General features: G+C 32.6%; 1 protein-coding gene across 2 annotated transcripts in view; it reads left to right on the forward strand.

Annotated features, from left to right (window-relative positions):
• Positions 1-3,222: 3,222 nt before the first annotated feature.
• LOC129797979 (uncharacterized) overlaps positions 3,223-25,368 on the forward strand; it is a 183,530-nt gene continuing 161,384 nt past the window's right edge. Inside the window, exon 1 of one of the 2 annotated variants that reach the window (XM_055840893.1) lies at positions 3,223-3,834. The gene's annotated coding sequence lies outside the window, so the exon portion shown is untranslated. The remainder of the gene's footprint in view (positions 3,835-25,368) is intronic. The other variant, XM_055840895.1, reaches the window with a different exon arrangement.

Raw genomic sequence — 25,368 nt, forward strand, 5'->3', positions numbered from 1 at the left:
GGGGGTGCCTCGAAAGAATTTCTCCTCATGGTTAGAAAACAAATTTCCTAACCCTGTAGTCCGGCAAATGAATGCATCAGGAGGATGAATTCCTCAACGGAATTTGCTTCTTGCCCTCTATCGTAAGGGCTTAAATAGACTCAGGCTGATCCTCGAGAATATTTGTCCTGTAGAATTTGGCAGTAAAGATTTATTCCAAAATATCATACATCAAGGGTTTTTAGGATAGGACCATCAATTAGATCTCCGTTGCGTAAGTTTGCTTTACTTAATCTTTTACTGTAAAATTTTACATGCTAAATATTCTCAAGGATCAGCCTCAGTCTATTAGGTCCCCAAGGCATCTTGAAGAGAAACCGCTGCCCCTATGGCAGGATGAAGCCAATTGACGGCTGAGATTTTAGGCAATGATATTGCCGATGAATCCGGCCAGAATGGGAGATGCAAGTTCTAGAAATAAAACTTTTCGTACTACTGAGCTGGTGAAGTAAGACCAAGAACAATACTTCGACGATTTTGTATCGCAATCTAATTTATTATACAAAAATTTCACCCTTTTATACGAAAAATTACTCCCACTTTCACTTGAAAATTCTATTTGCGTCATTACACCCAAAAATTGCAATTTGTTCTTGTTTGCGACAGAAAAAAATTTGCTGACCGATGATAAAACAGAATAAGAATGCTCTGGAGTCATTGACTTTGCTCGTACAATGATTCCCTATTGCGATAATTATACAGCATTTTTAAATGATAATTTCTCGTAAACTAGGGGGAAGTAGGGCAGCTTTGAAATTGGGATTTTTCACCGATTTTTAAATAAAATTGAGCCTAATCGTGATATAATTTAGCTGCACAAACAAATTGAGAAGCTAAATTACATTATGATATGGCTCAATTGCATTTAAACATATGAGAAAAATCCCAATTTCAAAGCTGCCCTACATTCAAAAGTGCCCCACTTCCCTTTACTGGGCCAAATGATTTTAAATTCATCTTTCAGGATTCTTGAATATCTCTAAAATGATGTCTTTATCCTACTTTTCTATTTTATCTTCTCATTCTTCTATAATATGCCCGTTAAGTTAGATCTATTTATGATGAAACGACTCGACTAGCCCAAAACTACTCCTTCATTTTACAAAATCCATAAAATTTTAAAACATTAAAACACTCTCAAAACCATTAGTTCATATTCCTAGTGAGTTGCCTTAAGTTCTGTTTTTATATAGCATATCTTTAAAAATCGTAGGTAACCTTTCCTGTGTTACCGCAAATTCTATCTTTGAATGAGTCCAAAAATGCCTACATCAAAATTTTTGATATCCTTGTAAGAATTAAAGGATTCTTACCCCCATATTTAGGGTAAAATGAGGTAATTTGGAACCATTTAGAATTTGGGACACTTGAGAATTCCTCACTGTTTCAGATGAGCAAATGATCGCAAAATAGAAGAAAAAGACGATTAAGAAGATCTTTTTAATCTTTAGAACAGTGAGAAAATTCCAAATGTCCCAAGTTATGGATCCAAATTACCTCATTTTACCCTACTTCTCTAAATTTAATTTACTTCTTTAAAAACAGTCTAAGATGTATATTGATCCCTTTTTATCCTAAAATTTTTATTCGTAAAATTTTAAAAGATTGATAAAGATTAAGGATTAAAAAACTTGACGGTAAAGCGGTCTTCAGACTAGAGGTTTAACTCAGTTTCTGAAGTTCTCAAAATCCAAAATAGCAACCAAATATATTGCCTTTTCAAAATCTAATAGGCTACTCGTCCCTAATAATCCAATTCTAAGTTAATGTTTCCAAAAAAAACGTTGATTGATAAGATTTTGGAGCAGTTAAGCCATATGGCTAAATTTTAAGGCATTGACAGACTTAAAGATTAACCGAGAGACGGCTTAGCGTAATTATTATATTCGAAATAAAGGTTAAACCACATTACTATCATTTTCCACTAAGTCGTTTCTCGGCTTAAGTACTAAGTATGTCAAGAACCTTAGGTCTGAAGCCCGTGTAAAGGATCAACCCAAAATATTATAGACTGAAGGTTAAAAACTAGAAATTACAGATTATTTTCTCAGTTTTCTAATACTCTGATCCTTGAAATAATTTCACAGTGTAATCGTAGTGTATTCTCCTTAAGGGGGGACAATTTTGAATTTCATCGTCTCATAGATTTTTCGCCTTGGAAGATCTTATGCATCGTATTTCGACATAATTGATCTTTCTATGAATTTCTAAAAATACACAAAATTAAGTTTAATGTTTTAACCATTATTGCTGATGTCGCTAATCCTTGCTAATCATAAATTCAGAGGATAAGCCTAATCGTAAAAATTTTAGGTACTGATCCCAGAAGCGATATCTAGGCCTATTTGCGGTTTTGGACAAAATGAGCAGGGGTAAAGCTAATCGGGAAATTTTGGATCCTTTGAATGGACGTATTTCATAGTGTACCCACACTGAGAAAAAAACGGGGGTGCGATTAACTTTTTTTCCTCATAAATTTAACACTTTTTAGGTGTAAAAATATATCAACATTTTTTAATGTTAATTTTACACCTTTTTAAGGGTAAAACTAACATGAAAAAGGTTAACTTTAACCCCTAATACAACTAAAAAGCATAATATTTACACAGATTTCGGATCAATACTGCAGGATAAAATAAACATTTTCGGAATGTTATTTTAACTTTTTCGGATTTCACTCAGTGCATCTGTGATTTGTTTCTGGTTATGAACGCTAAGATTATGTGCCAGAAGCTAGGCAAAGTAAACCAGAATATAGCAGAGCTGGGAATTTTAATTCCGAAAGGGAGATTTAGAATCGAAATACCCTTGTTTAAATAGTTCTTAAAAAGGTATTTGATCCTAGTACATTTTGAAACGTTTAGTGATTTTTTTGTGTTTTACCTCTTGCGTGAATATACTTGCAATACTTTTTATGCATTTTTTAGCTACACTGGCAAAGATCATTGCGGTTTGAATCGTAATATATCTCCTATGTGAATCAATATATTTCATGAAATAATGATATGCCTCATATATATCGTGAGATTTATAATGCAGAACCACAAGATGATTTTCTCAAATCAATGAACTTGATCGCGATGAAGATCATTCCAGTCCTCCTTTCCAGTGAGAGACTGAGAGAGCACAATACTTCCATTCTCTCTCGATGATCTCACAACAATTGTGACCTCGTGGTTGTCTCTCATTTTGCCAGCAACTCCATTCAGTCTCGTAGTGATCGTTGTTTGTTGAAGATCGCGCGCGTCCGCAAGAAGTGATCGCGATCAACCTTATGCGCATCGCCATTAAAATTTCTGTTTTTCTGTGGCTTCCGTGAACATTGTGGCTTTCATCTGTGCACAATTGAGACAGTGTTTCGAGTCAAAAGTGATGATTAATATTTTATTGTACGGAAAACATCAGTTCGAGTGGATTCTCTTTTGTGGAGAATCAACAAAATAATAATAAAAAAAACAGTGGTATTTGTGTTTCCTTTTTTTCTGGTGTCTAGTGGCAAAAGCATGTGTATGAATTTGATGTTTGTGATTTGATACATATGATTTTTTTCGGCTTAGAAGTTAGTACGAGGAGAAGTTCATCCTCTTTGATTTTCCAACACCGACCATCATCTATTTTGGACTAGCAGCAGACCAGAGAGCCAGACTGGTGAAAATATTATTTCCTCGTTGTATAAATAATATTTTGGTGTGTTGTAAGAAAGTGCTGCAGGCCAACAACATTTAAGTACAGTTTAGTGTGTTGCACACCAAAAATCCACATCAAAACTCCTCTGGATAATTTCATCGGATCATGGTAATGTTAATGCATACACTCGAGAATATTTGTAGTACTATGGCGTTTTAAAAATAAAACATGATCATGATGAGTCAATTTTTCCACATGCTACATCTTCTAACGACTGAGGAGTCTCTCTTTCACTTACATGCCTTTTGCAAAACCTATTTTGAATATTACATGTTTTTCGGATGTGATTTTCTCATAGTCACAGCTTCTGTACTGCCGCAACTAAAAAAGATCAGTCGATCGGGCTCAGCCACTGGGTTCAAGTTAAACAAATATTTAAATACAAAAAAATAAAAACAAACAATCTTCATTTGTTGTTATTTGTTGTTATTCAAAAACTTAATCAGGCAAAATATCATCAGTAGTGGTGTGTATATTAGAAAGGAAACGTGGCGTTTTTATTAGAAAAGAACATGTCTCGGATACAAGGAAAGTGGTATATTGTCCGAGATATTTGGCATTGTCCATCGTTATAGAAGAAACTAGGCTAGTAGTTAACATGGGGTAGTTGTAAACATTGCGATATTTAAAATTACATATAAAATTTCAGAGGACGAGACCTATATAAATTCGTAAATATTATAGAGGTCCTTGTCCACTGGCGGAATTATCGACTTAAGTCCAATTAATGAAGGCAGAAAAGTCAGTGTTTAGAAGTACCTTATGTTTACTACTGCCCCAGTTTCCCCTATTACTAATTACAGATATTCAATCGGCAAATACAATAGACAGTAATCGAAAACCGGTCTTGTCTGGTAAACCTTATAAAATTCGGATTCTAGAACTAATTAGCCCATTTTATAAACTATCGTTTGTTAAACTTTGAAGCTCTGCGCAATGTATGTTTACCGAATAAAAGCTTAAAAATGTATTTTACACACTGAGAAAAAATGGAGGTGCGATTAACTTTTTTTCCTTATAACTTTAACACTTTTTAGGTGTAAAAATATATTAACATTTTTTAATGTTAATTTTACACCTTTTAAAGCATAAAATTAACATGAAAAAGGGTAACTTTAACCCCTAATACACCTAAAAAGCCTTGTAAAAAGCATAATATTTACACAGATTTCGGATCAATACTGCAGGGTAAAATAAACTTTTCCGGAATGTTATTTTAACTTTTTCGGAGTTCTCTCAGTACAGGGGAATTTAATTTAATTTTTCCACTAAATGAATTATGGTGCTATTCCAATTAAAAATGAACATGTTTTTTTTAGTATTTTACTGTTCTCACGTGCTGCTACATATTCGACATTTCTTTCAGTAGGATCCTATCATGATTCTACGGAAAACACTCGAGACAGGAACCAACTCAAAAAAAGGTCGATAATGCAGAAAGGAAAAAGGAGGAAGATTTCCTCTTTTCTGTAGGTTATGGTTGTGAAAAGGGGGAGGTCTTTCTCCGGAACATTTTTTGGGACATGACTGTTCTCAAGTGCTTCTGTGTTATCGATTTTTCTTTGTGTTGGTTCCTTTATCGACTTATTTTCCTAGTCCTTGCCGTGTTTCGAAAGTTTCATATAGTCGTGACAGGAACCAACATAAGGCAAAATCGATAACACAGAAACACATAAGAACAGTATTGTACTAAAAGAAATGTTCAGAAGAATGATTTCCTGCGTGAATTTTGCGAACTTTTTGTTCAATGTAAATTGCGTTTATGTACAGAGGATCGTCAATTAGAGCAAGTGTCACTCAAATCATCCAGTTTTTTCTCAATGGAGATAGGAAATATCCTGCCTCCACCCAGAATTGAACTGGAGACATCTCGTTAACCAGACGAGTGCTTTACCACGTGGTACACGACGAACTTAACCAATTGCATAGTGCACTGCTGTCGCTTGGTCTCGGGGTTGCGAGATTTGGATACGGTATGGAACAATTACCCCTTTCCGTTTTTCATTAAAATAGCACCATTATGATTTTGTTCCAACAAAAATGAAATGGAGGATGTCTTCGATGCCTTCCTTTTGAACATTTTTTAGTACATTTCTGCCCTTATGTGCTCGTGCGTAAACGACTTTTCTTTTCTCTTCTCGCGAATGTTTGGTGGGCTTGGAACACGACGAGTACTGAGAAAAACAGTCGTGAAATGAACCAATACAAAGAGGAGTCGATAATGCAGAAGCACTTGAGAACAGTAAAGTGCTAAAAAAAATGCTTAGAAGAAAGATTTTTTCTTTTCATTTTTTATTGGAATAGCAATATTATTTAGTCGAAATTAAAAATGAAAAGATTTCTGATAACTTTTTGCTTTTTACTGAACAAAATATATTTGCTTAAAAGGCTTCAAGATATATTTCCTAAAACTTCCAGTAAAATCCCGTTGTTTTTCAAGTTCTAAGTTGGGTATTGATCATACGTGTTTCCTTTTGCTGACCAAATTTAATATTTTTACTCATAATGTTTTATAAGATAATGTTTTTCAGAATAAGAATAAGCAAACTGTTTTCATTTTCTTCTTCTCTTTGCTATGTTCCTTTTTTGTTTAACACGTAATAATTATTATAAGAGGGCTGCACCCTATTTGTTGTGGATTAAATTAATATTAATCAATGAATAATTTCTATTTTTCCCCCTGAATACTTGTACTTAAGAAATGATAAAATTAGTACTGAATTTATATAACCTGTTACCTTTTAAAGTAAAGTCTGACTTTTTTTTAATAATGTAATGTAAGATAGTCATTGCGCTATTTATAGATCTCGTCACAGCTATGACTTCAAAGTTCCGATCCCGTCCGGTACAAAATGATTGAAACGTTTAAGCAAACATTTTCACTTTTTTTGACGCTGTATTGTAAACTGTATAAAATTTGTAAACTTAATAATGTAAAAAATGACCCAAAATGATCCAGTATACATCAAAATAAAATATCAAAATATTGAGCAACCTTTTGTATAATTACAGACTATTTACAAAAAAGTGTTCCAAATCACTGGTTTGTTTCAACTTTAGCTGCATAATTAAATTTATTTGTATTATGTAATAATAATAAGTATGTAAAACTATAAGAAAAATAAATTATACACAAAATAAGAAAAAGCTAAAGCGGTCTTCAGACTAGAGGTTTATCCCAGTTCCCGAAGGTCTCAAAATCCGAATTAACAACCAATTTTATCGGTTTTTCAGAGTCTAATAGATCTTTTGGCTCGAAAAATCCATCCCTAATGCCCTAGACACACTCGCGACTTAAGCCGAGAGACGACTTAGTGGAAGATGATGAAAATGTAGTTTAACAATTATTTCTAATATAATTACGCTAAGTCGTTTCTCGGCTAATCCTCAAGTCTGTCAATGTCCTAAGTTAAAAATTCCCAGAAACTCAGGACTCATCTGAAGCCCGTATAACTAATAAAACTAATTGACTTTATATTTCTCAGGGGGGTGACATTAGCTCTGAAAAATGCGACCGGTTTTAGTTTATTTTTTTCCCTGTTTTCGTGCACATTTCACGAGATATTTCCAAAATTACTTATTTTGCCAATTTAGGGTTTTTGGTTGCCTCTTCGATACTAAATTGGCTTTTATTTTGCATTAGTATTTTTTGCTAATTCATTCTACAATGACAGAAAACAGCTGATAAACTCAAAAGTTTTTTCGGTTCGCTAGAAACATATGGGAAACATAGGAAATGTCATGCCCATGATATTTCTCATATTCCTTTAACGAATCTAACCTCATCGGAATATATATTTTAATTGCCAATCTTAATTCACAGAAATCCTGATAGTTTAGGTCACATTCATTCGAAGCCAGAGTATACCCGAAGCCTGAAAGCCTTCCCGTGCACCTTCTAGAATTCTTTCCAAAATGCTTTTAAATTTGAAAATTCATTTAGTAATTTTGATATGCGACTATTAAGTCTTAAATTTCCCAAAAGCTGGGTAACAAATTAGAGAATCACAATTCCCATGGGCTTAACAAGTATATTACTGGTATTTTTCTGTTTCTTGCCTCAAATTGCTACTCAAAAAAAGTACCCAGTAGAAAGAAGCACAAACAAATCAAATGTCATGCCGAAAAAAACGGTCATTGTGTGGGCTTAAATTCAAAATATGTTTTGTGTCTCCCATTCGCACACTTCCAGTGTACAAATTCTTGTTGAAAAGTATGTTCAAACGGGCATGGATGTTGCTGGTAGGAAGACAATCTGTTTGAGCCGACCGGCTCTAAGCGTGGGATCGGAAGTCAACGATCACGAAATTGTTGAAACACTTTAATATTCTATAAAAAGAAAATTCGTATTTGGAGTAGATTGGAAAGAATTATCATGAACTCAATTCTCTGGAGTTTTTTTTTGTCTTCTCCTCCACAACATTTTAGAGATAATGTACTTCGCGGCGTCTTCTAACGATCATTTTCCGGTCTGCAGATCCATACAGTCTCAATACTGTCTTCAATGTATTTTGACATCGGCAAGAAACAATCGTTAATTTCTTTAACAATCTATTGTTTCTATCCCCATCAATAATTGAATAAATATGCGCGTTTTGTTTAAACCTCACGAATCGCATTCGACTTGTTATTCAATTGCATTTGATTTATGGTAAACATGAACTAGATTCTTAGTTGGTTGTGCCATGGATGAGAAGGAAAAGATCAGTTTGAATTACCCGCAATTTCCAAATTAACCAGCCTGATGTAACGTAATATTATTGTCTATTGGCTAATCTAAAGTTTCTAGGAAATTATTATCACAAGACTTCTTCGGAAGATTTTCTACATTTCCTCTAAATCATTATATTTTTCTTTTGTTACAAATGATACTCCGACATTTAATTATATTTCCATGATTTTATTGTGCGCTTATTTTGTTGGATTCCTTTTAAAATTCACCCAGCGAGTAATTTTTGCTTTTGTAACAATTCATTCATTAATATTAATGTTTATATTGTTTGTGTAATGTTAGAGCTCGTTAGAAAATATCATATAAGCAATTGCTCAAAATTAAGTATAACTTTTTAAAACATAATTGCTCGCTTTTATTAACACAAGTTAAAATTGTAATCCTGAAATCTGTAATTTGGCATAGGGGAAGTGCTCATAATTTGGGATAGCTTGTAATTTTGGACACTTTGAGGGTAATTTTGGATACCACAAGTAAATTGGTTAAGAGAAGATTTTTAGAAGATTTTAACACTAAATACGTTACATTTTGAATATAATATGAGTTAAAATTCCTTTGTAGAAACTTTAGTGTGAGTAGTTTTTTTTATGAGAAATATAACAGATTTTTTGTGTTTACTTCAGTCTCATTAAACTGTGATGAAGTATTAATAATTTCTCTTCAGTATTTTTAAGTGATATTATTAAATATTTATTGAATATTGTGTTAACACTAAACCTACCGACCGTTTTTGGTCGATTTTCGGTCAAATGATAAACCGCCGTAGGGTAGGATACTCAACAAATTTGACTTAGAAAAGAGAAGAACATTAAAATTTAAACACTTAAAAATCTATTACATGCATATTTTAAGAAATTCATAAAGTTTGATAGTGTTTAAATATCAAATAAGTTTAGTGTTTAAATATTAAATTAAATATCAATAAGTTTGATACTTTTTAAAAATGTGTTAATTTTAAACCGGTCAATTTGACCGGGTCTTGGTAGGTCTAGTGGTAATTCACGTTAATAGTGATCTGTTCATTTTGCCGGGGGTGAAGTTTGCCTTGTGAATTACGTTTTTTATGTGAAAATTGGGAAATTTTCTCTGAGATTTACCGGTTTTACCAGTGAAGTGATACTTCATATTTAGTACAGGTGTTTTTTACTCGAAATTTCGTGAATTTTTAGCTCTTGTGATGACTAGGTTGTGTTGTATAAATACCTGGAAAAAAAGAGGAGCATCATCAGGAGAAAAGATTTAAAAGGCTCCCGGAAAGGCCAGGGAATGCGTGAATCCGCGCGCACTTGGAGTACCGAAGTCATCTTGCTGTAATGAATAATATGGAAAATTTCCGGGCTTTTTGCGACATTTTCCGGTTCCCTTATATAAACGGGAAGAGGATTTAGTAAGATAGATTCTTGAAATGGAGAACAATGTGCATCCTATTGAGGCGAATTAGGTGTCCAAAATTACAATCAAAATGTCCAAATTTACAACCAAGGTGTCCAAAATTAGATAAACAACTTTCCAAGTTTCTAAAGAACCCTTCTGAAAGGAGAGTAGTCTAAAATAGACACAGGCTGATCCTCGAGAATATTTAGCCTGTAAAATTTAGTAGTAAAAATTTATTCCAAACTGTTATACACTGAGGACTTAAGATCATCAATTAGAGGTCCTTTGCATAAATTTTCTTTATATAATATAATCCTTTACTGCCAAATTTTATAACCTAAATATTCTCGAGGATCACCCTGAGTCTATTTAGGCCCTAACAATCCAAAACCATGTTTTCTCAGGATTACTCGAACCCAAGGGGGAGATATTAGGATCGGAAGTGGTGAACAGCTAAAAATTAAGTGCTTAGAAGTCTTTAGAAGTGGAAGTGCTCGACTATAAAGTCTTTTCCGTCTGATTCCGTATTTTTCAGACTACATACGTTACTCTCAGTTGAGATTTTTAATTCGAGCGGCAATGTAATTTGAAAATGCTTGTTGAAATTTTGAAGTTGTTGTAATTTTTTCGAGGAAATATTCAGTTGAATAATAATTTTCCTTAATTTTTACAGGAATTTTCAATACATGTTGTGTCTCGCAAAAAATGACATAGCTATTGCAGTTAATTATAAATCAATTTGATATAATTTTTTCTTAATTTATATTAAATTGTATTGGATGATTGCATAAATTCGTGGGACTTTATCGCGAATGTCATTAAGGGGTATAACATAGGTTATTTCTAGAATTTTGTTGTTTATCTGTTTGCATATACTAGAAAGGTTTTAGTGTTTTACATCTCTTCAATGCCGAAAGTATTCTTCAAAAAAGTTGATTTGTGCTTCTGAGGATTTTTTTTACAAAATAAGGACTAATTCTGGACTAATTACTTAGACTAATTTTGGAAAGATACAAGTGATGGACTTCCAATAAACAAGAAGCATTTTATGGGTTTATTTAGCAAGACGTTAAGAATATGTATCAAAATAATTTTTTTGGGATTTTTTCTAAAAGTTGTTCTAATTAGATTTTTCATCAGATTAAATAAATTATTGATTTATAAGTATGAGAAGTACATGAAGTGCAGAAAGTGCTGGAAGTATTGCAACATTTTCGAGAGTGATGCGAAGTTTTGGAAGTGCAAAGGCCTCTTCCATACAAATATTGGAAGTGCCTGGAAGTGGTGTGCACATTTTAATCCAAATATCTTCCCCTTGCTCGAGCCTTACCTAGGCGGACATTTCGACCACATTTTGAAGGTTAAAGGTTAAAAAGATACAAAAGAACGTATTTCTCAACTTAATGGTGTCATGGTTAGGCTCGTTGAAAAGGTCTTGGAATTCTTGAGAAACCTGAACCGATTCCAATCTGTTATGAATCGGTAATGAAACCGGTTCAACTAACTTTTATCTTAAATTCAATTATGTTACTCCTAAGCTGTATTTTGGATTTTGGGCTGTTTTGAGTGATTTATAAATCGGTTCAAATCGGTTACGTACCGGTAAACGGTAAATGATGCGAATGTACGTTTGAGGTATAGCATCTAAATCACGAGTTTGAGCATTTCACAGAGGCCGGAACGGTTCGCCACCGCTTTTTTTTATGGGAATTCACTAAGCTAAAAGGAAGTAACTTAGCTAACCACTTACTGGCATGCATGTGTCAGAGAAAAACTCAATGGAGGGCGCTATTGCGCTGTCAAAACCGTTCTCAATTTTTATTTTTAAGCTTTTATGCGGAAAAGTTAAACCAAAGGCCTGATGGGTCTCACTTAAATAAAATTACGAACACTTATAGGGACATTGGAGAACTGAGGGTGCCACCCATTTTTCACTTTATCAGAGTGAACCGTCTACGGCAACTGATGCTCACTCACTGAAGTTTGAGGACATTTATCTAACAGTAAAAGCCTCAAAGCAACCTTTAAGCACCCATACGGGATGGTAAGGGTGGGCGTGTTAAAAGAATAAAGGATTAAGATTGGTGGGTCATGGCCGTCGACTGGGTTGAAAAGTGTCGAATAGACCATACATTCTACAAATTGATCTTTTTCTTACAAAAGCAACCCTTATTTTCGAATGTTTTTCTAACAAATTTATTAAGAAATTTCTCAATGGAAATGGTCCATTACTATAGTATCTATGAATATTCCAAAAAACTGGAAAGCAATGAATAAAATTTGCTTCCAGTTTATATTCTTATTTATATCATTACTATATTCATAACTGCTTTTATTTTATTAATATTTCATGACAAATTTTGCATATCTAGCATAAGCTGATTTATTACAGTCATTTATGGCATTTCCATGAATGATATATTTCAGAAATCAATAAATCGTTTATCACCCTTTTGATTTAATTGCCACTAAAATAATAATGTCACCGGAACTTTTGAAAAAATAATAACAAAAGCCACAAATACTTTATGGCTGTGCAGTGCAATTTTATACTTTCCTGAACTTTCTGACTTTATTATACTTTATTATACTGTTTTATAAGATGCAAAATATGAATGAGAAAGCATCAATTTGCAGTTGAACATATTTTACTACCGTACAAAGTAATGAATTATATTTTAATGCCCTATTACAGAAAATTATTAATAGATCATTCTTGAGAAAGTAATAACTTGAATCTGGGAATATTTCTCGTTAAAACGAACACCAAGCTATCAGTTTCTTTTTTTTTACTATTTTTCTCTTTCATTTTTGTTCCCCATACTTTCCCCAATCTCTAATTTATTCATAAAGCTGTATTAAGTCGATTACATTTTACTTTTTAAAACAACAATTATGTATTTATCATTTTTTTTCTTCTAACAAACTTTATTGCCACTTTAAAGAGCTCAAGTGCTGTTATTAGCCATACATTATTACAATGATTTGCGTGTTTGAAATGCATTCTTGTGACTCGGTTTTTTTTTCACTTTTTAGTTACACCCACAATTAAACCTCCATTAGCATAGAATTTCTCCCATGGAAGTTCATCAGGTTGTTCACATCATCTGTAGGATTTTTTTTTTGATTAAATGGAAAAGAAGAGTTGGAAAAGTGATAATTACCCGTCTGATATGAGTCATTTTCCATGGATGGCAAAATGTTTATATGGATGGAGCCTGGGGCTTAGTTGTTGTCTATTAATTAGAGTCACAGTGATTGGTAAGCTATGGGTGAACACAAGTGCTGGAAAATGCATAAATGCAAATCACTGTCTTCTCCATACAGTCAACTTATCACGGCAATCAACGGCATCGTGATCCCTTATCCGACTACCGTCAGATGAACTTGTCGCACTGGCACTGAATAGGATGATTTATGAACTATGATCCACTCGCTATGACTAATTGAACTTCCAACTTCATCCCAAAGAAGCAGTTGCATTGTACATTCCTGTATTTTCTCGTGGTTTTCTCCCTTGGACTACAAACAATGATTGCGCGACGATAGCGGCCGGATATAATGGTAATTACTTTGGAGTCACAAAAGAGATACATAAATGGCAAATCCGCGGTGATTGATTGATTTTTTTTGGGCATGGAATGTGTCTGTGACTCTCTTGAAAAGGGTATCCATTCACTTATTTTCACTACCTCTCCTGCCCAAGCCAAAATTATAAAATATTCATTATCGGAGAACGTGTCATGAATAATTTCCATATACCCAAAGTAGCAACAATTTTCAATGACTCTCATTTTCTCCTATTCCATCATCCAACTTTATATATCATCGCTTTCGAAAGTACCAAAGTGAAAAAAGAATAATCGAAATATAGCTCCCATTCAATGCAAAAACAGGGTTGTTGATTAAACTTGCAAGATTAACTTTGAAGACCCCCTATAAAAAATAATAATGCGAAGTTAAAATTATATATTTCTTAATTTCGTCGGTTGCCTCAGCAACTGTGCTAACTGCATTTGCTCTGTGTCAGCATTCGTTGTAAGCAACGCATCGCTGCGCGGTGTTTGCAATGAATGCAGACACAAAGCAGATGCAGTTAGCACAGTTGCTGAGGCAACCGACGATTTGTCAAAAAACTTCTCTTCATATTCTTTAAAAATTATTTAATATTACATTTCTACACGTGTCACGTTGTTTAAAATTAATTTAACATATTACTTTTATTCGTTCATTAATTTATTGCATGATTTGAATTACAGTCGAAATACATAGAGCAAGTATACCAAATTTCGGCCGTCTTGCAATTTCGGCCACCTTTTCTGTTCCTAGTATTTCCATGAATTTTTAGTTTTTACATACTCTAGAGATTATACAATGAAAAAGAATAACAAAAAATGTAGCTTCTACAAACGAGATGACATGAAAAAATATTGGAAGAATTCCTGAAGGGCAAGGAACTATGAGAATGAAGGTGGCCGAAATAGGGCACCAAAGCTATGTCTACATTTTTATTCATTTTAAAATGTATTAAGAACGATTTTAAAGAAAATAAAGACGGTAAACTCTTTACAAGGTTCCAAGCAACACTCTTACAAAAGAAAGAATAAAAAAATCAATTTGTATTTAAAATATTACATTTAAAACTTGAGACTTTGACGCTTGCATGCAACTATGCCGAAATTTGGCACACTTACCCTACTTTTAAAATTATTCAAAATTACATTTATGCACGTGCCACGTTGTTTCAAATTAATTTAACATATTACTTTTATTCGTTCATTCATTTGTTGTGTGATTTGAATTACAGTCGAAATACATAGAGTAAGTGTACCAAATTTCGTCCAACTTGCAATTCCGGCCACAATTTTTGTTCTTCAAATTTCCATGAATTTTTATTTTTTGTATACTCTGGAGATGCAAAAATTAACAAAAAATGTTGCATGAGCGAACGAGATGATATGAAGACTTTGAAGGAATTCCCAAAGGGCCAGGAACTATGTGAATCAAGGTGGCCGAAATAGGCCACTAAAGCTATGCGTACATTTTTATTCATTTTAAAATGCATTCTAGAGAAAATAAGGACAATAAACTGTCTACAAGGCTCCAAGCAACACTCATTAAGAAGAAGTAAAAAATCTTGTATTATAGGGTGAAAGGAAAACCTATTGACACTTTAAGAACTCGTATCAGAACCTATTGACACCCTACTCTGTACTATTTCGAATACGAAATTTGAACACCTATTTTTATCAGAAAACTTAGACTGAAAAAAAGTCATATTATTTACATTTTATTAGATATTTTAAATAAATTTCAGGATTTTGACAAAAGTGTTAATAGGGGTTTCCTGTCGAAGAGGTGTTCCTTCGACCCTAATTCTTACATTTCAAAATTGAGAATTTGGCGCGTGCATGCAAATATTCCGAAATTTTGCACACTTACCCTACATTAAACTTGAGTTTGATGTGAGAATTGAACCCGAGACCTTTGCATTAAGTTGTAGCCTTGTTTATTCGAGTAAGGTAAAGTGCCCTCAAGTCAACCGGTTCCTCAATTCGACCTGTTAAGTCATTTATTTAATTTATTTATATTTGCACTAATATTTCGCGTATAATCTAACATTAATAGGTCAATTATTCCATAAATAAATACGAATCAGTGACCGGTCGAGTCGAGAGACCGCTCGACTTGAGGGCACTTTACCTTAATATAATAGTTTCGTTGCGATTGAAATAATATTAGGGGAAGTGCTCGTATTTTGGGACAGAGAGCATATAAGAACCAATGTTCTAAACTCGAAATGCAATATATTCAATACAAATTCAAGTTTCTTTGTTACATGCTTTTCAGAAGTTTTATTTGGAACCTTGATAAGCTATTTATCGTCTTTGTTTTCCCTAAAATTAATCCTAAAATGCTTAAAAATTAATAGCAATGTAGAGATGCATTTTTTTTTGTAATTTTGGACATCTTGCTTGTAATTTTGGACACTTTACTCGCAATTTTGGACACCTAATCCCCTTCAATAGGATTCCTCTTATGGTTCATTTCAAGAACCTATCTTACCAAATCCTCTTCCTGTTTAAGAGAATGAACCGTAGAATGTCCCAACAATCACTGAAACTGCATTTCATTAATTAGAAATAATATTCATAATTCAACGTATTTATTATGAATATTTTCTAAGAAGAATAAATATTTAAACAGAATACATTACTCATATTAAATATTTTTTAAAATATCCATTATTTTAATCAATTTGTTCGTAGTGTCCAATTTTAACCTCAAAGTGTCCAAAATTACAACCTGTCCCAAATTATAAGTAATTCTCCTGTGGAAAATATGCTTCAGCTACTACCTTGGTACCAGTTTATATGTAATTCATATGCGTTTTGGTAAATAAATTTCGAAAAAACATAAGCTTCGGTTAACTGCCCCATCCTCCCTTAAGACTTTTAGTAAATTTTGAAGAATCAGATTACGAATTGCAGTGATACAATCAGAGAATAAATATTTAAATGTACCCTATCCGACAATTTAGTGAAGTTCTATGTTAATGATTTTCTGTGGTTAGTATTTCTGACCACAAAGCATTTGAAAATTACATACTGTTTCTTATAGGAACAATCGGTCTCTTTGCTCTTGTTGAATGGTCAGGTTAAGAGACATACCCATTCAAGAGATAATCAATCTTAATTCTATGCGAATATGGACTAAGGATAGGGTCAGTTGAATCAATATTTGATGCTTTTGTGTTTAAGATGCAACTACTGCCTCATGTTTATTTTGCTAATGTTACATGAGATACTTGCAGATAGTGCCTGAAATGGACACAATTGACATCAATAAATCCACATTTACTGAGAAAATATTTGAGAGTTCAGAGATCAGAAATTGTTCAATCAAGAGTGAACGAGCCAAGTGCATCTTCAGGGGGAAATATCTTATGATCATCTGTGGAAAATTTTAATGGGCATTGCTATAACCAATTCTTTATGGCTACATAACGCAGAAAAATAAATTTTCATACCAACTTTCATATGGATAACTTGCCAATGACAAAGAAAATTCACATATGAGTGATTCGAAATAATTTTTATGCCTCAACTTTTAGCAAGTTTTTTTTTTGAGAATGCTCTCGCATTTGTTGAACAAAGTACTTTGTGGTTATGATAAAAACACTTGGAGAGTTTTTCTCGATTTAGTGAAATTTTCTCTATGTGCACCAAGGTATGTGGGTCTATCCAACCAGCGTGTATCCCATGGAGTCATCATCATTAATGGGTGAGAGGCGCAGAAAAAAGACGGAAAAATAGCGCAAAAGTGTATTTGTTCGATGGTAGAAAGAAATTTTTTGCTCATTAGTTGTGTACTGAACTTTTTTCTTCTTGACTTCAACCGGGGGGCCAATACATATCAAGTGAATTGCTTCATACCTTCATGGTTAGTTTAAAAATTTTCATGCAAATGTTTTGCAAATTGTTATTAACACTTAATTATAGATTTAAAAACTTAAAATCTCCAGGATTTTGGCCGAAATCTCCACAATCCAAATCCTGAAAAACCAAAATCCCGAAAAGTCGATATCCTGAATGGGCCAAAATTTTGAAAAATACCGAATCCAAAATCCCAATAGCTATAAACCCGAATGGGCCAAAATTCCCAAAAGTCAAAATCACTAAAGCCAAAATCCCAAAAGCCGAAATCCTGAATAGGCCAAAGTATCGAAAAGTCAAAATCCCGAAAAGCCAAAATCCTAAAAGCCAAAATCCGAATGGGCCAAATTTCACAAAGTCAAAATCACTAAAGAGAAAATCCTCAAAGCCGAAGTCCTGAATAGGCCAAAGTTTCGAAAAGTGAAAATCTCGAAAAGTGAAAATCCTGAAAATCTAAAATTCCAAAAGTCAAGAACCCGAAAAGTCAAAATCCCGAATGGGCAAAATTTCGAAAAGCCAAGATCCCGAAAATCTAAATACCGAATTCTTAAAAGTGTCATAGCTACTCTGACGATAGTACTCGCGCTTGTTGGAAGCAAAGGGAAACGTTCTGTGTTTTGGGAAATTATTTTACACCTGATGATTTGAATTACGGATTTTAATCATTCGGGATTTTGACTTTTCGGAATTGTAACCTATTCGGAGTTCTGGATTTTGGGATTTCAAATTATTCGGGGTCTTGTCTCACTGGGATTTTTTCTTTTCTGGATTTTTGATTTCGGGATTTTGACTTTTCGATGTTTTGGCTTTCGGGAATTTGGCCAACACCGGGTTTAAATATGCAAACATATTAGGACATTATCTCTATTCCGAACCCTGCCAACCGGACTTTCCTTGAAAAAAAAAAAACGTTTGAAGATCGGTTTCGAAAGCCAAAAAATACATTTTTACTTCTCGTTTCGTTCGTGTGGTAGCTGAGTCATTTCCCTTTGAATTTTAAAGTACTTCGAGTAGCAAGATATATAAATTTTCACTTTGTTGTGAGGGAAATCAAGGTATTTAAAAAGGCTCGCAATATTACTGTAAGATTGTAATTTCTTTCAATCATTGAGTATCTCTTTTAACAATTTCATAGTGTGGTATTTCAAAAGTTTTATAATTTCGAACGAAAGTTTAATTTGACAATTCGAAATTCAGTTTGATTTTTTCGATTATCAACGAAATTTTATTCAAAAAGAAAGCTTCTGAGATATTTTTTGAGTACACAATTTTCTTTGAAAATGTTATGCCTGTTTTAACTGAATACAAATTTTCCTGTTTTTAGGGTAGCGAAAAATAATTCTGTAAGCCTTTTATAGTACAGTGGGACCTCGATAAAGTCAACTTTTCCTTTATTATTGAACTAATAATATTATAATGATCTTATTACAGTAGACTCTCGCTCAATCGGCTCTTTTTCAATTGAGCTAAAAATTTTGTTGACAATTTTCACTTTTGATTATGAAGCTAATTTGCTCAAAATTGCTGTAGTTCTTGCTATTTTACCGTGATTCTTTATAATTGAGCGCTTTTTGTGAAATTTACAAAAACTTTGACGTCCAAATCTATCGATCAACCGGATGACATTTCGCCCCAAATGCCCAATTGAGATAGAGTCTACTGTATGATATACTCGAAATTAAAATCAGTGTTTTGGTGTAACAACGTAACTCTTTTAATACAAGAAAAATTTATGTATAATAAGAACATGGTAATTTTATGATAAAATTAAATAATTTTCTCTTCGTGATATTAAGCGTTTTAATAGATTGAAATATCTCTTGTCTTAAGATTTTTTGATTAAGCCTATGATCGCAATGTAAGGATTTTTTCGGCTAGATTTTTCGGGTATAACATAGTGAAGAAATCTTTTCTAAATAAATTTAAACTTTTTAAAGGACTTATTTGTTTAAAAAATGTACATGATGAACGATGATAAAAATTACTCTTCTGAAGAAAACGTGTAGAATTTTTTTAAGTTACATTTTTTATTTAAAAGATTAGTACATCAAAAGAAAATTTGGATCAAAAACAAATAAGCAACAGAAAATTTAAATTAGTTAGAAAAAACGGTAAAAAAAATTCTTTTAGGATTTAAGAGCTGAATAATGCTTAAAGCTATTGACTTATCTTTATTCGAGAGATACTCGATATCTCTAACCATTTAGCTCCCATATTACAGAATAACAATTGGATTTATTGCTCTTTAAAAAAAATTAAAGTGTCTATTTAAAAATTTGAGAGAACGTCTGGTTCATAACGTTAATTGCCTCAGAATTTTCACTAACCAAATATCTACCGCAGCTCTTCTAAAAAAAAAGTGAAAAAAGAAATTTTTAAGACACGATTTCCTTATCTAAAATCAAAATCGTGGGTGTACCTCAATATTACCGTATGGAAAGTAATTTATACTTGAAATATTAATAAAAACATTCCGTAAAATCGTTCCTTAATCTCCCACTTTTACCTAAAAAAAAAGACTCTTTTGAACCAGAGGGTATAGAATTTATGGGTTAATTCAATAATATTTGACTATCGTTTTGAATTTATGAATGATCAAGTACAAACATAAAATAATACCCCTTTCAATTAAAATTTCACATTTTAATTGAGTTTTTTCGGACTCCAATAGAGTCAACGAATCCAATAGAGTCAACAGGCCTGGAAATAATTTGTTGACTCTATCGAGGGCCCACTGTATTTCATCGATGAGGATTAAATGTTTCAAAATTTTATCTACCAAAGATCATATTGCATATTGGTGTTTGTTCGTTGGTCTGCTTTTTGCATGACCAAGAGGGCAAACGGTGAGAGATACTGACTTATATGACCAAGAGTCACATGGTCAAGATTTACGGGGTCTCTGTTAGGAAGTCAACTTCGAGATGAGTAATATGATAAACAATCATGACTAATATGAATATGCCTATTTTCTCGGCATTGCATTGACAATTTCGAACACTCCACACTGAGAGAAATCCGAAAAAGTTAAAATAACATTCCGGAAATGTTAATTTTACCCTGCAGTATTGATCCGAAATCGGTGTAAATATTATGCTTTTTAGGTGTATTAGGGGTTAAAGTTACCCTTTTTCATGCTATTTTTACCCTTAAAAAGGTGTAGAATTAACATTAAAAAAAGGCTAATATATTTTTACACCTAAAAAGTATTAAAGTTACGAGGAAAAAAGTTAATCGCACCCACTTGTTTTTCTGAGTGCATGAACTGTCGTCCACTTTTTGCAAAAGAAGATTTGTTTATTTTAAAATTACGAAACTTAGGGGAAACTGGGGCAGTAGTAAACATGAGGTAGCTGTAACACGAACTGGATTCCCTGGACTAAGGTCTTGTCCTCTGATATCTATATCTAATTGAAAACATCGCTGTGTTTCCAACTATCCCGTGTTTACTACTGCCCCAGTTTCCCCTACAATATAATTTGCAAAATAGATTTCTCAAATTTGATTTTTCTATTGTAAGATAAAAACTCTGTGAGAAGCCCTTAAATTGATTTGTATGTTCTGCATATTTAAAATATGAAATCTCTATTCTAAAGCAAAATTGCTTACAACTGTGCTCACAGATGTAGGGAAGGATGTCGGTGTGTGTTGTCTCAAGTGATTAAAAATTGATGAGACAGAATTTGTCTCTTTAGCAAGGAGCTTTTGTGAAATTTAGCAGAGTGAATTTTGACTGAAAGATATTAATCACAGTTGCGCGCCACTGAACGTAAACAATTCTGCAATAAACAGAAGAATCTTTCCATCTGACAATGGTTACGATATGTTTGGGTTGTTTGTCGTTTGTGGATACGAAGGAAAATGTGCCAGAAGCTTGAGTGTAAAATGGTTGAAAAGAGTGTGCTTGACTGAATTGTATAACCAGTTCACTTGCAGCATTACCATGAAAGGGCATTTCCACGGTAAACAGCATCACAAGCAGTCGCACCAGCATTTTCACTTCTTTTGGCATCTCTTCTCAAATCTCTAAACTGGATTCCAGGGAGTCAAAATCACAGAAATTCTTTCACTGACAAAAAAAAACTAGACTTTTCGCCAATGTTTGTGCCATTTTTTTGTGCCCATATGTTTTCAAGTGAAATTCCGTTCAAGTGGCCAATTTGGCCACACATGGACCTGATGAGCCATTCCCTGCAAGAAATATTTCATCTGGGAGAACTCTCTCTTTTCTCGTGGAATGCTATCTAGCAAAAAAAAGTGAAGCACAGATTTTTTTTTGTTTACTAACTCGAAAACTAATCATAACATTTTCATTTCAAGAGTTTGTAGGGCAAATTTATATTATGTTCGTATATCAGTAAAATATGCATTGCAATAAAATGCTACAATACAGAATCATTTTACAAATAGTTTAAGTTTAACGCTAAAGTTATTCAGACGCATCTGAAATTACTATATATGAACATTTAATTGGCGAACATATGTGTAAATTAAGGGAGCGTTTTAATTGTATATTAGCACTGAAAACTAATTTAATTTTCTGATTTCCGTACAATTAGCAATTTGTGCAAGCTCTATAATAACATTTTCATTCAGAAATATGAATGAAATCTACTACAAATCTCTGATTGTTGATTGTTGTGATTAAAACAGATAGAATTTGACTAGGAATATTTTAATAAAAACATATTTAATAATTTTTTAGATTGAGATCTTGCTTTAAATGATTTTTTTAAAATTGGAATTTGGAAATACGTATATCAGTCATTATATCATCCTATCTATCAGTGGACTCACATCAAGATAAGGTACTACTTCCCAAATAAATGTGAAAAAGTTGACAAGAACTTAATTTATTTTATCTCATCAAGACGGTTTTAAGATACACAATTAAGAACAAAATTGGGGCCGTAACTAAAGCTGAATTACACACAACTTAAATAAAATACCTGAAGAAAACAGCAGAAATTATTTTAAATTATTTATAGGGAAGATACGAGTTTTATAACAATAGGATTCTAGATTCTATTATCTTTCTGTTTAAAACATTAAACCTGATATTCTTCTTTCAAGGGAAACTGTGCCAAATTTCGGACAGCTTGTAGTATCATACACTTGTTTAGTTTTTAAAACTCCATAAATTTCAAGTTTTATTTAGGGGGAGGTGGGGCTATTTTGAGCTGTAGTGCTACATTGATATAAGATTTATCCGCATATTTCTAAAGCAAATTGGAACTTACCATAATGGAATTTAGATTCACAATTGTTTTGTCTATCTAAATTGCATTACGTTAAAGCCCTGTTAACTATAGAAATATGCAAGAAAAACCGTATATCAATTAAGTTCCACTGCTCAAAATAGCCCCACTTCCCCCTAATCATTATAACAGGTTGCACACAATGCCAAAAAACAAAATTTAAAAAGCTTGGACGATCTTACACATAAAAGCAATGCTTATATTTATTAATCACAATTATTAATTATTTTATAAAAAAAAAGACAATAAACTACTCTACAAGATTTCAGTAACACTTCTGTAAAGACATGAATAAAAAAAACTTAATTTGATTCTTCAAATTTAAGACATTTAGAGCTTACGGTGCTTATATGCAACCTGTCCGAAATTTTGCACAATTTTCTTATCTTGTAAATAGAACAATTTTACGGAACAACATTTTTGAATGCCTTGCCTATATCGTAGATAATTTTAAAAACGTGTTCGTACATCTAGAAAACCGTTTTGACTACATAGAAAACATATTTCGTAAAATTGTGCGTAAATATTTATGAATTCCTATTGGGAACTTACGAAATGCTCGTGTTTCGTATAACCCAAAAATAAGTTCGAAGAAGTTTATACTTTTTTTCACAAACATTGTTCGTAAAATGATCATTTGACGAGCATTTTTGTACTCTTACAAACATTTGTTCGTATATGTTCGTAAAGACATAATAAAAAGTACGTAAAATTTTGTCAAATGTTCGTAAATTTTTGCCAGATAAACAAAAATATACAAACAAATGTTTGTAAAAACATAAAACGCTTGTCAAATGATTATCTTACGAACAATATTTGTGAAAATGTACAAACTTTTACTAACATGTTTGTGAGTTACACGATTTACGATCATTTCGTAAGTCTCCAATAGGAATTCACAAACATTTACAAACAATTTTACAAGACATTTTTACGCTGGTAAAAATGAAAGGATCACCGAGGATCCTTTGAAAGTAGCGAAAGAATAAAAACAATAAAAAAATCTTCTTTTGTGTTCGCTCAGATGAAAGAAATGTGATATGAGTAATAAGTTTGCGATAAAACATAAACTATCGTAATAAAAGTGCATGCAAAATAGTAAGACACTATAGTAGTCCTTCCAAAGGATCAAATATTGTCTATCCTTTTAAAAATGATCAAATATGATCCAATTTGATCCTTATAGTTTTGCCTGTGTGATAAATTACGTCATTGATACTGACATAATAATTTGGTAAATTGCAGTCTTTTGAATGTCCTCAAAAACCGTAATCATGAATTCTTATGCGGTTTCCTCAGAAAATCTATAATTTTAATCCAACCTTTTAAATTTCAGATAATTGAAAATCAATTAAATCCCTTACAAGGGCATCAAATCTACAGACATTTTGGAGAAAAAACCATTTTGGAATTGTTTTCGATCCATTTCCTGAATGATTTCAATAATTTCTACGGATTTAGGTAAATGTTTAAAAATGGTCTTATGGATCTGTGTAGCTTTCCTTGCAAAACTTGCCTTTTTCACTTGAAAATATTTAATGTTCTAAAAAATTAGTCACCAAAAAGATTTAAGACTTTACTTGAAAAATTTGTATAAATTCTTTTAGTCCGTTTTTGAAATTTTTTAAGTAGGGTAAAGTGATACAAATTGGACATAGTGTTACAAGTTGGGCAATTCGCCGGTACAAGTTGGACATGGCTTTTTTTCTTGATAAATACAGTACTGAATTTGTTTTTAAGTACAAGGAACCAAATTACAAAACTAAAAAAGCTCTGTCTATATTGTACCATTGTCCAACTTGCACCACATTACCCTAATACAGATAGCTGAGAAAATTTAATTAGCTGTTTTTTTAAGGAGAGACCAAAATAAACTTGAATTATTCTCCTTTGGAACCCCATTCGGAAGTGTTATTCATAAGCTTTTTATTTTAGCACCGATTTTGCCATAATTCCCAAGATAATATTACTGAGAGAAATCCGAAAAAGTTAAAATAACATTCCAGAAATGTTTATTTTACCATGCAATATTGATCCGAAAACGGTGTAAATATTACCCTATTTAGGTGTATTAGAGGTTAAAGTTATCATTCTTTCGTGTTGATTTTACTCTTAAAAGGTGTAAAATTAACATTAAAAAATGTTGATATATTTTTACACTCAAAAAGTGTTAAAATTATGACGAAAAAAAGTTAATCGCAGCCTCTTTTTTTCTCAGTGATGAAAAACAACAGTTGGTTAATCTTTATCATTTAGATTTATTTTTCGGACAAGAGAACATTCCTCATTGCTATGTAAATTCGTATTTGGTATAATTATCTACCATATCCAACACAGAGAGTAAAACACTAATGTATGTTGCCTAAGTACCTTAAATCGGATTGGCTTATTTTATTTACTGGCATTTTCTGGAATTGTGCTTTTGGATGTGGTGTGCTAGTGAAAAAGCACATGAATGGAGAATAAAATGGAAAGAGAGTATGTTATCTCTCTTCTAATTGATTTTGAAATATCACCTCAATGTTTTTCACTGGCAATAGAGGAGCATCTTGTGCATAAACAAAGTGTTAACGGTTTTATAGAGAAAAACTAACATTTTCTTTATTGCAATCTCTCGACGAGCGTGCAGTACAATATTGTTCCGTGAGTACACATTGTGAATAGTTTGTAGCGCTTTTGGCGCTATTTGATGATGTTGACAATGACACTACTTGGAGGATTTCGCAGCATCCCAAGTATCTTCAGTTTTGCACAATAGTGTGCACTCAAGAGTCAGACAGACAAAGAAGTTGATAAACCAGTTTCGTTCTTTTGTTCCCATTCTTGGTTATTACAACCTTTT

This window comes from Phlebotomus papatasi, chromosome 1 (genome assembly GCF_024763615.1).
Source record: "Phlebotomus papatasi isolate M1 chromosome 1, Ppap_2.1, whole genome shotgun sequence".
In the NCBI taxonomy this organism is placed as follows: Eukaryota; Metazoa; Arthropoda; class Insecta; order Diptera; family Psychodidae; genus Phlebotomus; species Phlebotomus papatasi.